The 12015-nt window shown below is 42.8% G+C and overlaps 2 long non-coding RNA genes across 2 annotated transcripts; both read left to right on the top strand.

The window, feature by feature from the left end:
- Positions 1-75: 75 nt before the first annotated feature.
- On the top strand, positions 76-3539 carry LOC108415963. Its single transcript, XR_001857103.2, has 4 exons — positions 76-500; positions 1898-2109; positions 2362-2460; positions 2934-3539. It is a non-coding gene; the product is annotated as an uncharacterized LOC108415963 (long non-coding RNA).
- A 1410-nt stretch (positions 3540-4949) lies between these two features.
- On the top strand, positions 4950-9209 carry LOC119265162. Its single transcript, XR_005131448.1, has 4 exons — positions 4950-5207; positions 6118-6329; positions 8243-8341; positions 8649-9209. It is a non-coding gene; the product is annotated as an uncharacterized LOC119265162 (long non-coding RNA).
- Positions 9210-12015: the final 2806 nt, after the last annotated feature.

The following is a 12015-nucleotide window of genomic DNA, read 5'->3' as shown; positions in this document are numbered from 1 at the left end:
GGATTCTGGACATCGACCAAATGTGACTTGAACTCTGAAACTAACTTGTCTTCCGGTTATCATGGGCTCCCGCGTTTTAACTCAGTGCGCTGTTGCAGAGGGTGAGTCACTTCTGGAAGCGCTAAACACAGCGGCAGGGATTAATCCAGATTTACATACAACTGCAGTGATACTGAAGCGACTGGCCCAAAGACTCGAGCCTTCCAATCAGAATGCGCGACTGTCTAAAAGGCGGCGCTGGGTCAGCCGACTCGGACTGAGCTGAAGTGCAGGGGGCGCCGCTGAAGCAGGTCCGGCTGAACTCGTGTTGAGGTCCTGCTGCATCTGGTTTTCAGTTAAATCGCCTCGTTTGTTTTCCTCTGTTCTTTTGTTTGTTCGTATCTGTGAATATTCTCGGTAGATCTGCCCGTTTTGGTGTCCTGGCTGCCCTTTTCTCCCCCCTCGTCCACTACGACCACCCCTGCAGTCGCTCCGCTGCGTCCAGTGGTGGAGACCCACAGGTACGTCTGGTCCTCTCAGTGTAACAGCGCTGTAGTGCGGATGATGATGAATCTCTTTAATCTGTAGGCCGTATATTCTATATAAAAATCAGACACTGTAGACGATCACTCATCATTTCTTTACTGTATTTCTGTCTATTTATCGCTCCTCCTGTTTCTAACATGGAAACTTTACAGTAGAAGGGAAAAACCTGCATTACTTTCAATCCAAGTCAATGGAACCGGAATGTTTTCCAAGTCAATTTTGGCCGTTTATTTTGCTCCATCCTTCATGAACTTCACAGACAATATAAAGGCCAACATGCCTGTTCAAATTATTTCATAAACCGAGAAGTGACAAAAGTGGAGATACGAGGTTTTGTTCTGACAGCAGTGATATGCTCGGAGTTACAAGGCTGTAGTTTTAATGGTGCCCACCAAATGGTGTTTCTCTGATTTCTGTGTGTTCACTCTGTTATATTTGAGGTGAAACTCAGCTAATATTTCATATTCACACTGTAAATTGGAGACAGACTGCAGTGAGTTTGACTGTAATTAATAAGGAGCATGAAGTGACACTGTTAACAGTGAGTCCAGCTGGGATCAGATACACTGACCACAGTATGAATGAAGCCTGTTGTTGTTCTTGTAGTAATAGTAATAGTCATCATCATCATCATCATCATCATCATCATCATCATCATCACCACTGCAGAATAAACTGAACCTCATCCACCAGCCTGTGTTCCTGGCTAGGTGGGCAGTTTGAGCCCCTCAGTAGAAGTGGAATTACACCACTTGTTGGGAAAGTTAATCTGGAAATGTTTTGTTTATCAGTTTACTGGTTTACATCATTTGTATTTTTCCATGTTAACAAGTGTCACGCACACTGATGGACCAGGGGTTTCCCTGGACTCCATCACCCAGAATCCTCTAGGAGCTCACATGGCCCCTGACCCTCCACCATGCTCCTTTCACAGATCTGTCTCTCCAGACTGCTGATCTGTTACCCATGTGACCTCTCATTAGCTCTAGTATAAAGGCCGGGCTTTTCATGAAGTGACACTGTTAACAGTGAGTCCAGCTGGGATCAGATACACTGACCACAGTATGAATGAAGCCTGTTGGTGGTGGTGGTGTTGTTGTTGTAGTTGTAGTAGTTGGTGTTGTTGTAATCACTGCAGAATAAACTGAACCTCATCCACCAGCCTGTGTTCCTGACTTGGTGGACAGTCCAGTGGGCGGGCATTTAGACAATGTGTGAATCTTTCTGCTGTGACTGATTTGTGGCTTGGCCAAAAAAAGAACCAGCCTATATCCCTGATTGGCTGGTGAGAAGCACGTTGGCTGGTAAGGTGTGTTGACTGACAGATTGGACTAATGATGGACAGCACTGACCCCAGATTTCCCCCCTGCAGAAGTCCTACAGCAGCAGACTGAGAGTTTCTGAAGAACACTGGAGAGAGGAGCTGGAGAAGAACAGCTGCTGGTGGGAAAATGGATTACCAGAAGAACAGAAACAGAAGATGTAAGAGGAGAGAAAGAAGAACAGAGCCTTTAACTGGTGAAGAGGTGAAGAGAGATATCCAGACATTACTGAGACTGAGAACCCCCCCAGAGTGCTGTACAGGTGGGTTTTACAGAGACACTAAACACAGCAGACACGTACAGCCATGAAACAGTCACCTGACACACTACATCACTGTTCATTTCACAATAAAAGTCTTTAAAAAATAAAAGGCTCAGAAAATGTGTTAAAACAGCAAATTTGAAAGTCTCGTCAGCTTTTATATGAAACAGTGGAAGTAATGAACTGGACCTGTTGAATGTGGATCATTAATAATGAAATATATGATTAAAGGTTTCACTGTTTCCTCCTCAGTCAGTGGGAAAGAGAGTGAGGAGTGTGATGTGAGGAAAGAGGAAGAGAGCAGTGAAATAAAGAGGAGCCACAGTCTTGATAGACTCACTAATTTCTGTGGTGAGTTACATGAATTATTTCTTTCTTTCAGTGGTTTGATAATTAGCTGATGTGTTGGAGCCACGAAATATTAAACTGAATTAGTGCAGCATTACACAAATTCTGCATCTCATCCAGAAAGCAGCAGCACGCCTCGTCTTCAGTATATCCGTATTCATTATATCCTGCTGCACTTATATATCATATTTTATTTTATTGCACTGCTCTGTGTTCAACGCTGTTCCCTTTCTCTCAGTATCAACAGTGACCTTTTGTTTCTGAGCTCTGGACCTTCTTTCTCTCTAACCTACTGGTCTTTCCCTCTAACCTACTGGTCTTTCTCTCTAAGCTATTGGTCTTTCTCTGTAAGCTATTGGTAAGTAGCAAAGATACTTTCTCTAGATTGATGCTCTGGATAAGAGCGTCTGCTAAATGCTGTACATGTAAATTGCATTCATTTAACCATCATTCATCTAAAGAAGTTGTCATTGCAGATGAGGACGACAGCGAGAACAGAGGACTGATACAGGACTGTGTGGACTGCTATGAGGAACCAGCTCCTGATCAACGCCGGGAAGACCAAACAGTGATGGTGGATTTTTGGAGGCACAGTCGCCTCCATCCATCCATCCACCAGTGAACATCCAAGGAAGGGACACTGAGAGAATGGACCCTTATAGGTACCTGGGTTTTCACCTCAACCATAGACTGGACTGGTCAGACAGCACCACTGCACTTTACAGGAAAGGCCAGAGCTGACTCTATTGACTCTACCTGCTCAGGAGGCGGAGGTGTTTGGAGTGCAGGGGGTATAATCAATACTCCATGTGGAATACTGTAAATATCCATATACACATTATCCTGATCTATATCCTGAGATACATTATCCTGATATATGTAAAAAGCCTGTTAAAGCCTGTAAATCTTGGACCACATCTCTGGGATTATCTGGAGAAACTGATGTGCTTGTGATTAAAATACTGTATGAGCGTTTTCCTTCAACTGCAGTTCTGCAGAAGTTCTGAGATAAACAGCAGAAACGTGTTCACCCTGTTGGCCAGCAGGACATCAGTTTGAGAAATAAAGGCTTTCAGATTCAACAGCAGCAGAGCAGTGTGTGTTTTCACGCTCCTTCACAAGTGCAGGACAAACAGAGAAACTGCACTCAGAATTTGTTTTTTTATCACTTATTTATTTATCACTGCTAATATTAGATATTATTACTCACATTAATCAGACACAACTATAAATATATACATGAAAATAGCAGCATAAAGAAGAGAAAAGCAGTAAACAAACTGAATATTTAGCAGGTCAAATTTTAACTAAAAGTGCAATAAAACACAAAAATCAACAAACAGTATAAACAGAGCAGGACTGTAGAAAATTAAGAGGATGGAAATATGAACCTTGTGAATGTGAACAGACTGAACAGTACAGACAGAAAACCGTAACTAGTGTATTTTAGTAGAAATAACTCATCACTGTGAGTAACAGGTGCAGCATCTGTGATCTGTGATATAGATCGTCTACAGAAGTAAAGCAAGTCCACCAGAAAAGTGGAAAGTATTGAGAAAATACAGAGAATTGAACATCACAGCCTGTCAGCCCAGCATGATTCACCTCATACCTTATTAATAAATAAAGTGTTTATTCTATCTGAACGAAGAATTCCCTCTACAGAGCCTCACAAACACTGAAACCCATGGACACCCAGCAGACTGTAGATGGAGCAGCAGCAGAAAAATCTACAGACTAAACCCTCTGACAGTTATAAAACCAAAATGATGGAGCAAATTAATGAGAAGCTCTCAAATCAGAACCGATATGATGTGTTTAATCAGCATCTCAGGCCTCTGTAGAGAATCTTTCCCTCTAACTCCTCCAGAAACGTCCAGTACTGAGGGGGATTCATCTCTCAGTCACAGTTTATTACAGGACTCACTTCAGCATCTTCATCAGAGCTGCTGGACTTCTGGGACACAGGAAACACAAACCAGCCTCAGAAATTCATCCCATTATAGGACTGAGCCACATCTAAAAACTATTGGCATGATATTATCACCCCCCCCCCCCCCCCCCAAAGCCCCACCTTCATACTGTTCTCACTGTACTCTGAACATTAACTGTTCAATCTTTAACAGAACCACATCCTAGATGATGTGGCACTGAGGAGCTCAACATCTCTACAAACTGCTGTTTATAATAAACGGCACTGAAAACAGTCACTCAGGAGCCGCTTTTGAACGCGCCCCCTGCATGGAAAGGGGAGGCTAGTTCTGTTTTTTTTTTGCCCTCAGCTGCGCCCCGGGGGGAGGAGGGGGGGGGGTGGGGGTCTACCCCTGTATTCCCGGAATAGTTTGGTAGTTTGTACAGGAAGTTGCTGTGCAAAAAAGGGCGAGGTTTCCTCTCCTCAATAGAAACACTTGGCGAAGGCTGTCTATAAAAAACAGAAAGAGAGGTAGGCGGGCTTGTGGAGAAATCAGCTGACTATATAGCCGGCGCTGGGGCAGCCGCTTTCAGGCTGAGCTGAAGTGCAGGGGGCGCCGCTGAAGCAGGTCCGGCTGAACTCGTGTTGAGGTCCTGCTGCATCTGGTTTTCAGTTAAATCGCCTCGTTTGTTTTCCTCTGTTCTTTTGTTTGTTCGCATCTGTGAATATTCTCGGTGGATCTGCCCGTTTTGGTGTCCTGGCTGCCCTTTTCTCCCCCCTCGTCCACTACGACCACCCCTGCAGTCGCTCCGCTGCGTCCAGTGGTGGAGACCCACAGGTACGTCTGGTCCTCTCAGTGTAACTGCGCTGTAGTGCGGATGATGATGAATCTCTTTAATCTGTAGGCCGTATATTCTGTATAAAAATCAGACACTGTAGACGATCACTCATCATTTCTTTACTGTATTTCTGTCTATTTATCGCTCCTCCTGTTTCTAAAGTGGAAACTTTACAGTAGAAGGGAAAAACCTGCATTACTTTCAATGCAAGTCAATGGAACCGGAATGTTCTCCAAGCCAAGTTTGGCCGTTTATTTTGCTCCATCCTTCATGAACTTCACAGACAATATAAAGGCCAACATGCCTGTTCAAATTATTTCATAAACCGAGAAGTGACAAAAGTGGAGATACGAGGTTTTTTTCCGACAGCAGTGATATGCTCGGAGTTACAAGGCTGTAGTTTTAATGGTGCCCACCAGATGGTGTTTCTCTGCTTTCTGTGTGTTCACTCTGTTATAATTGAGGTGAAACTCAGCTAATATTTCATATTCACACTGTAAATGTGAGACAGACTGCAGTGAGTTTGACTGTAATTAATAAGGAGCATGAAGTGACACTGTTAACAGTGAGTCCAGCTGGGATCAGATACACTGACCACAGTATGAATGAAGCCTGTTGGTGGTGGTGGTGTTGTTGTTGTAGTTGTAGTAGTTGGTGTTGTTGTAATCACTGCAGAATAAACTGAACCTCATCCACCAGCCTGTGTTCCTGACTTGGTGGACAGTCCAGTGGGCGGGCATTTAGACAATGTGGGAATCTTTCTGCTGTGACTGATTTGTGGCTTGGCCAAAAAAAGAACCAGCTTATATCCCTGATTGGCTGTTGAGAAGCATGTTGGGTGGTAAGGTGTGTTGACTGACACATTGGACTAATGATGGACAGCACTGACCCCAGATTTCCCCCCTGCAGAAGTCCTACAGCAGCAGACTGAGAGTTTCTGAAGAACACTGGAGAGAGGAGCTGGAGAAGAACAGCTGCTGGTGGGAAAATGGATTACCAGAAGAACAGAAACAGAAGATGTAAGAGGAGAGAAAGAAGAACAGAGCCTTTAACTGGTGAAGAGGTGAAGAGAGATATCCAGACATTACTGAGTCTGAGAAACCCCCCAGAGAGCTGTACAGGTGGGTTTTACAGAGACACTAAACACAGCAGACACGTACAGCCATGAAACAGTCACCTGACACACTACATCACTGTTCATTTCACAATAAAAGTCTTTAAAAAATAAAAGGCTCAGAAAATGTGTTAAAACAGCAAATTTGAAAGTCTCGTCAGCTTTTATATGAAACAGTGGAAGTAATGAACTGGACCTGTTGAATGTGGATCATTAATAATGAAATATATGATTAAAGGTTTCACTGTTTCCTCCTCAGTCAGTGGGAAACAGAGTGAGGAGTGTGATGTGAGGAAAGAGGAAGAGAGCAGTGAAATAAAGAGGAGCCACAGTCTCGATATATTCATTGGTTTCTGTGATGAGTTACATGAATTATTTCTTTCTTTCAGTGGTTTGATAATTAGCTGATGTGTTGGAGCCACGAAATATTAAACTGAATTAGTGCAGCATTACACAAATTCTGCATCTCATCCAGAAAGCAGCAGCACGACTCGTCTTCAGTCTCCCCAAGTTCAGCCTCGTCACCCCACTGCTGCTCCCTTCACCGGATTCCTGTAGCTGCACAGATCTGATTTAAGACCCTAATGCTGGCCTACAGAGCCAAAGATGGACCAGCCCCTACTGACTTGATGGCAATGGTGGAATCTCGAACTGAACCATGAGCCCTTCGAGCTTCGAGGCTCTCTGTGGACTCTCAGATCTTCTCTCACTCCTTCATTAGACTCTGTTAAAGTCCGTTCATCCATCTTCTTTCTCTCCTCCCTCGTTCTTCCTCTCCTCTGCTGAGACTGTCCCCAGTTTTCCTCCATCAGCAGGTGCGATTATAAAGTCTCTCTTTATCTGCAGTCTAAGTTGCTGTTTAAATGGAAATGAAACACTTTTTCTTTCAGCTTTTCTTCCTCTGTCGACTCCGCGCCTCAGAACCGGCTTAGATCCAATCAGATCCAGACTTCGCTTCCTGAGCACGAACCAATGGCATTGAGGAACCTCTGAAACAGGGGGGGATACCTGGGGGGGTGACCTGCCCCTGGGGGCGCGCCTGAGGGCAAAAAAACAGAACTAGCCTCCGCGGTCCAGCAGGGGGCATGTTCAATCTGCAGAAGCGGCTCCTGAGTGACTGTTTTCAGTGCCGTTTATTATAAACAGCAGTTTGTAGAGATGTTGAGCTCCTCAGTGTCACATCATCTAGGATGTGGTTCTGTTAAAGATTGAACAGTTAATGTTCAGAGTACAGTGAGAACAGTATGAAGGTGGGGTTTTGGGGGGGGGGGTGATAATATCATGCGAATAGTTTTTAAATGTGGCTCAGTCCTATAATGGGATGAATTTCTGAGGCTGGTTTGTGTTTCCTGTGTCCCAGAAGTCCAGCAGCTCTGATGAAGATGCTGAATTGAGTCCTGTAATAAACTGTGACTGAGAAATGAATCCCCCTCAGTACTGGACGTTTCTGGAGGAGTTAGAGGGAAAGATTCTCTACAGAGGCCTGAGATGCTGATTAAACACATCATATCGGTTCTGATGTGAGAGCTTCTCATTAATTTGCTCCGTCATTTTGGTTTTATAACTGTCAGATGTCTGTAGATTTTCCTGCTGCTGCTCCATCTACAGTCTGCTGGGTGTCCATGGGTTTCAGTGTTTGTGAGGGTCTGTAGAGGGAATTCTTCGTTCAGATAGAATAAACACTTTATTTATTAATAAGGTATGAGGTGAATCATGCTGGGCTGACAGGCTGTGATGTTCAATTCTCTGTATTTTCTCAATACTTTCCACTTTTCTGGTGGACTTGCTTTACTTTTCTAGACGATCTATAAAGAAATATCTGAGAAACACGTTCAGATGATCCTGTGTCCGTGTGGCTCTACAGCTCCAGATTACATCTTACAGAAACGTCTGAGCTGATCTGATGTTGTTCCTCCTCAGACGGAGAGAAAGAACCTGATGACTGTGATGTGAGGAGAGAGAGAGAGAGCAGTGAAATAAGGAGGAGCTCCACACTGGATCTACTCACTGATTTTAGAGGTGAGTCTTCTGTTCCACCGTGCTGACCATGTCCAGTCCTGTGAGACTCTGTCTCAACACTTGATTGACCTTCTGACGGACTTCATCCTGAACTGATGTGTTAATAAATGTGTTATAACAGAGAGAACATGAGACTGAATCTGTGCTCTTTTCCATTCGTTTCATCATCTTCACAACCTGAGGTCTGAGCTCTTCTTCCTCAGACCTGCTCTGTCTTTCTGTCTCTAATCACATCGATTTCTTTATCAATATCACGTTTGTGTCTATTAGACTTTGTGATGATCATGATGTTCCTACGTTTCTCCAGGTTTCCACCAAAGTTCACGCAGCTCAGATGAAGAAAGCTGGAGGATTCATGGTTTAATCCGACTGTGTTTGAGAAAACCTGATGGTTTCTGTTTAAACTGGACTGATTTAGTAGAAGGTGTTTGAGTTCAACTCTTTATTTTAATCAGATTTCCTCACAAATATCAGCCTTGCTGAGCCACAGATGCTGCACCTGTTACTCACAGTGATGAGTTATTTCTATGTAAATTCACTGTAGTTGTTCTGTATGTACTGTTCGTTCTGTTCACTGAAACAGTCAGTATTGTTCATCTGCAGAATTCACTGAATATGTTCCCTATATCTGCAATATTTTCTTCTTTTTATATTTTTGCATGTACTTGATCTAAATTCACCAGACACTTTATTCATAATCTACAGAAAGTGTTATTTTATGTGTTTTTCATTTCTGTGTTTCATGGATTATTATTACGGCAGTCTAACGTGACGCTGCTGAAGAAGTCTGAAAGTGTTTCTTGGCCAATAAAAATGTTTGCTCAAACATAGTTTTATACTCAAATAAACAAACTCACTGAAATAATGACCCACTTAACGAGTCTAATTTACGCTGAATAAAACTAGTTAATTTACCTCACCAGCTTGTTTAGGTTGAACTGTTTTGTACAGTGTGATGTTCCACTGTCAGACACTGAAACCTGACTGAACCTCACTGCATCATTCAAAGGTCTCATTTTAGACTGAACTTCACACGCAGCTACGAGGGTCTTTAGGGGTCTGTTTTGTGATGTGATGCATTAAGTTCTTGGTTTTCTTATTGCACTGTATCACACCCACTTTGGAAGGTGCTGTATTGCCTTATAGAATTCAGATGATGAAAACGGTGAATCAAGAGTTGTAATCTGATCCTCATTTAATTTAGGAAGATTTATGTCATTAAGAAATTCTTCAATTTCAGCATCAGATGGATGAATCTGTGATGAGTATAAGGCTTCATAAAAGTCTTTAAAGGAGTTATTTATTTGTTGTGGGTCATGAGTAATATTACCGACCGAGTCTTTAATAGAGTGAATAGCTGTTTTTTCTTTATTCAGTTTTAATTGATTGGCCAGGAATTTTCCAGATTTATTTCCATGTTCAAAGTTTTCCAGACGCAACCTCTGCAACATAAACTGTGTCTTCTTATCAAGTATTTCATTTAATTCCAATTTAAGTTTCCTCAGGCTGTTAATTATATTTTCTTGTGGTGATGCAGCATAGGCATTTTCTAAAAATTTAATTTTTTCTGTTCCAATTCTAATATACGTGTTTTTTCTTTATTTTTCTTATGTGCGCAGTAAGAAATTATTTTACCCCGCATTACTGCCTTTCCTGCTTCCCATAGAACACATGGCGATATTTCCGGCAGATTATTTTGTTCTAAGTATATAGCCCACTCTCGTTTAAAATAATTAATGAAATCTTGTTCTTTAAGTAATGATGTATTAAATCTCCAGTTCCTAGTTGGTGGTGTAACTCGTTTCTGTGTCAGAGACATAGATACAGGTGCGTGATCACAAATAGTGATAGGATGTATCTGAGTGTCTGTGATTTCCGTCATCATGGAGCTACTGACTAAAAAGTAATCCAGGCGGGAGTGGGAGTGATGTACTTGTGAGAAAAAACTATAATCTCTCAGAGTGGGGTGATGTGAGCGCCAAGCATCGCAAAGACCAAAATCCTTCATGTATTGTTTAAGAATGTCTGCAGACTGCCAGTTTCTTTGACTCACTGCTGTACTGAGCCTGTCAATCTCTGCATTAAGTACCAGGTTGAAGTCCCCTCCTATTACATGTGTGGTGTCAGAGTGATCAGCAAGTGAGGTGAAGAAGGTATGAAAGAAGGAGGGATCATCAACATTTGGTCCATATATACTGGCAATACATAAATCTATATTCTGAATAGATAGATTAAGTATTATAAATCTGCCTTCGGGGTCTGACATCGTGTTTCTAATAGAGAAGTTTATCCTTTTGTTAATTAATATAGCTACACCTCTTTGTTTAGAGTTGTAACAGGCTGAGTACATATGAGGAAACTGTGAAGAGGAGAGTGTGTGTGCAGATGTTCTGGACACATGTGTCTCCTGTAGGAACACAATGTCAGCCTGTAAGTCGTTTAACCGATTAATAATTTTCACCTTCTTCTCCCTTGAACCAACTCCACGCACATTCCATGAAACAAACCTCAGTTTGCTCATATTGAAATTAATCGAGAAAGTGTTGCGTGCTCACTGAAGATGTGTGTGTGTGTGTGGATGTGTATGTGAGTGCACACTGCATGTTGTGTGTGTTGTGTAGCAAACATGTTGGATGCAGAAAGAAAAGGAAAGGGTGTTCCAAAGTGACAAATATAGCAAAAAAAAAGAAAAAAAAATTAATAATAATAATAAAAATAAAATAAAAATAATAATAATTACTTAACATAACAAAGTCCACTATGCTGTCTGAACCGGCATTAATTGTTATATACAGACATGTAAAAAAAACAAAAAAAAACAAAGAAGATAGAGAAAAAAGGCGTTTGTGTACACAGGTCACCTGATCAGTATAGCCATGGCGTGGTTTCCTGGTCGCGATAGAGCTGTCCGTTTATATAGAGTTTGTCCACCGCAATGATAGCTCGTGAACCTTCTTGAATATGTTTTTTCCGGAGAGGGAACAGGATTTTGCGTCGCTCCAGGATCTCTTTAGGAAACTGATCGTTGACGCTGAAATCCGTTCCTCTCAGCTCCCGTCCGCAGCTCTTCACCAGCTCTTTCTGCTTGAAACGTTCGAATTTGGCAACGATTGGTCTGGGTCTGTGTGCCCCGGGTCGCTTAGCTCCTATACGGTGAACACGATCGAAGTTGATGGTTTTTACGGTGTCCTCCGGGAGCTTCAGGTAGGATTGCAAGAACTCTTTCACTGTCGTTTCCGGGTTTTCTTCCGATTTCTCCGGTAGACCCGAAAACACGAGGTTGTCCCTCATGCTGCGGGCCTGGAGCTCGGTGACGGTTTCCCTGATTTTTTTATTCTCCTCCGAGAGCCGGGTCATTCCCTTGGTGAGGGAATTCACCGACTCTCTGAGAGCGGCGTTCTCCACAGCCAGTGCTTCCACCTGCTGTTGGCTGAACTCTACCGACTCCCGGAGAGCCTGAAACTCCTTGTGAAGAATTTCCAAAATGGAGAGGCGAGCGTCGAAACTGGACAGCTTCTTATCAATGGACTCCAAAATGTCCGCCATTTCGCTGGACTGAGAAGAAGCCCCTGGTGAATCTTCTGGGCGACTCCTCTTGGTGGATGGAGCTCCTTTGCTGCTGGACGGAGTGTTGGTTGGTTTTCCCATTACGACTCGGTCGAAACACTCGTCGA

Source organism: Pygocentrus nattereri, chromosome 2 (genome assembly GCF_015220715.1).
Source record: "Pygocentrus nattereri isolate fPygNat1 chromosome 2, fPygNat1.pri, whole genome shotgun sequence".
In the NCBI taxonomy this organism is placed as follows: Eukaryota; Metazoa; Chordata; class Actinopteri; order Characiformes; family Serrasalmidae; genus Pygocentrus; species Pygocentrus nattereri.
This window is presented reverse-complemented; position numbering and strand designations above follow the sequence as displayed.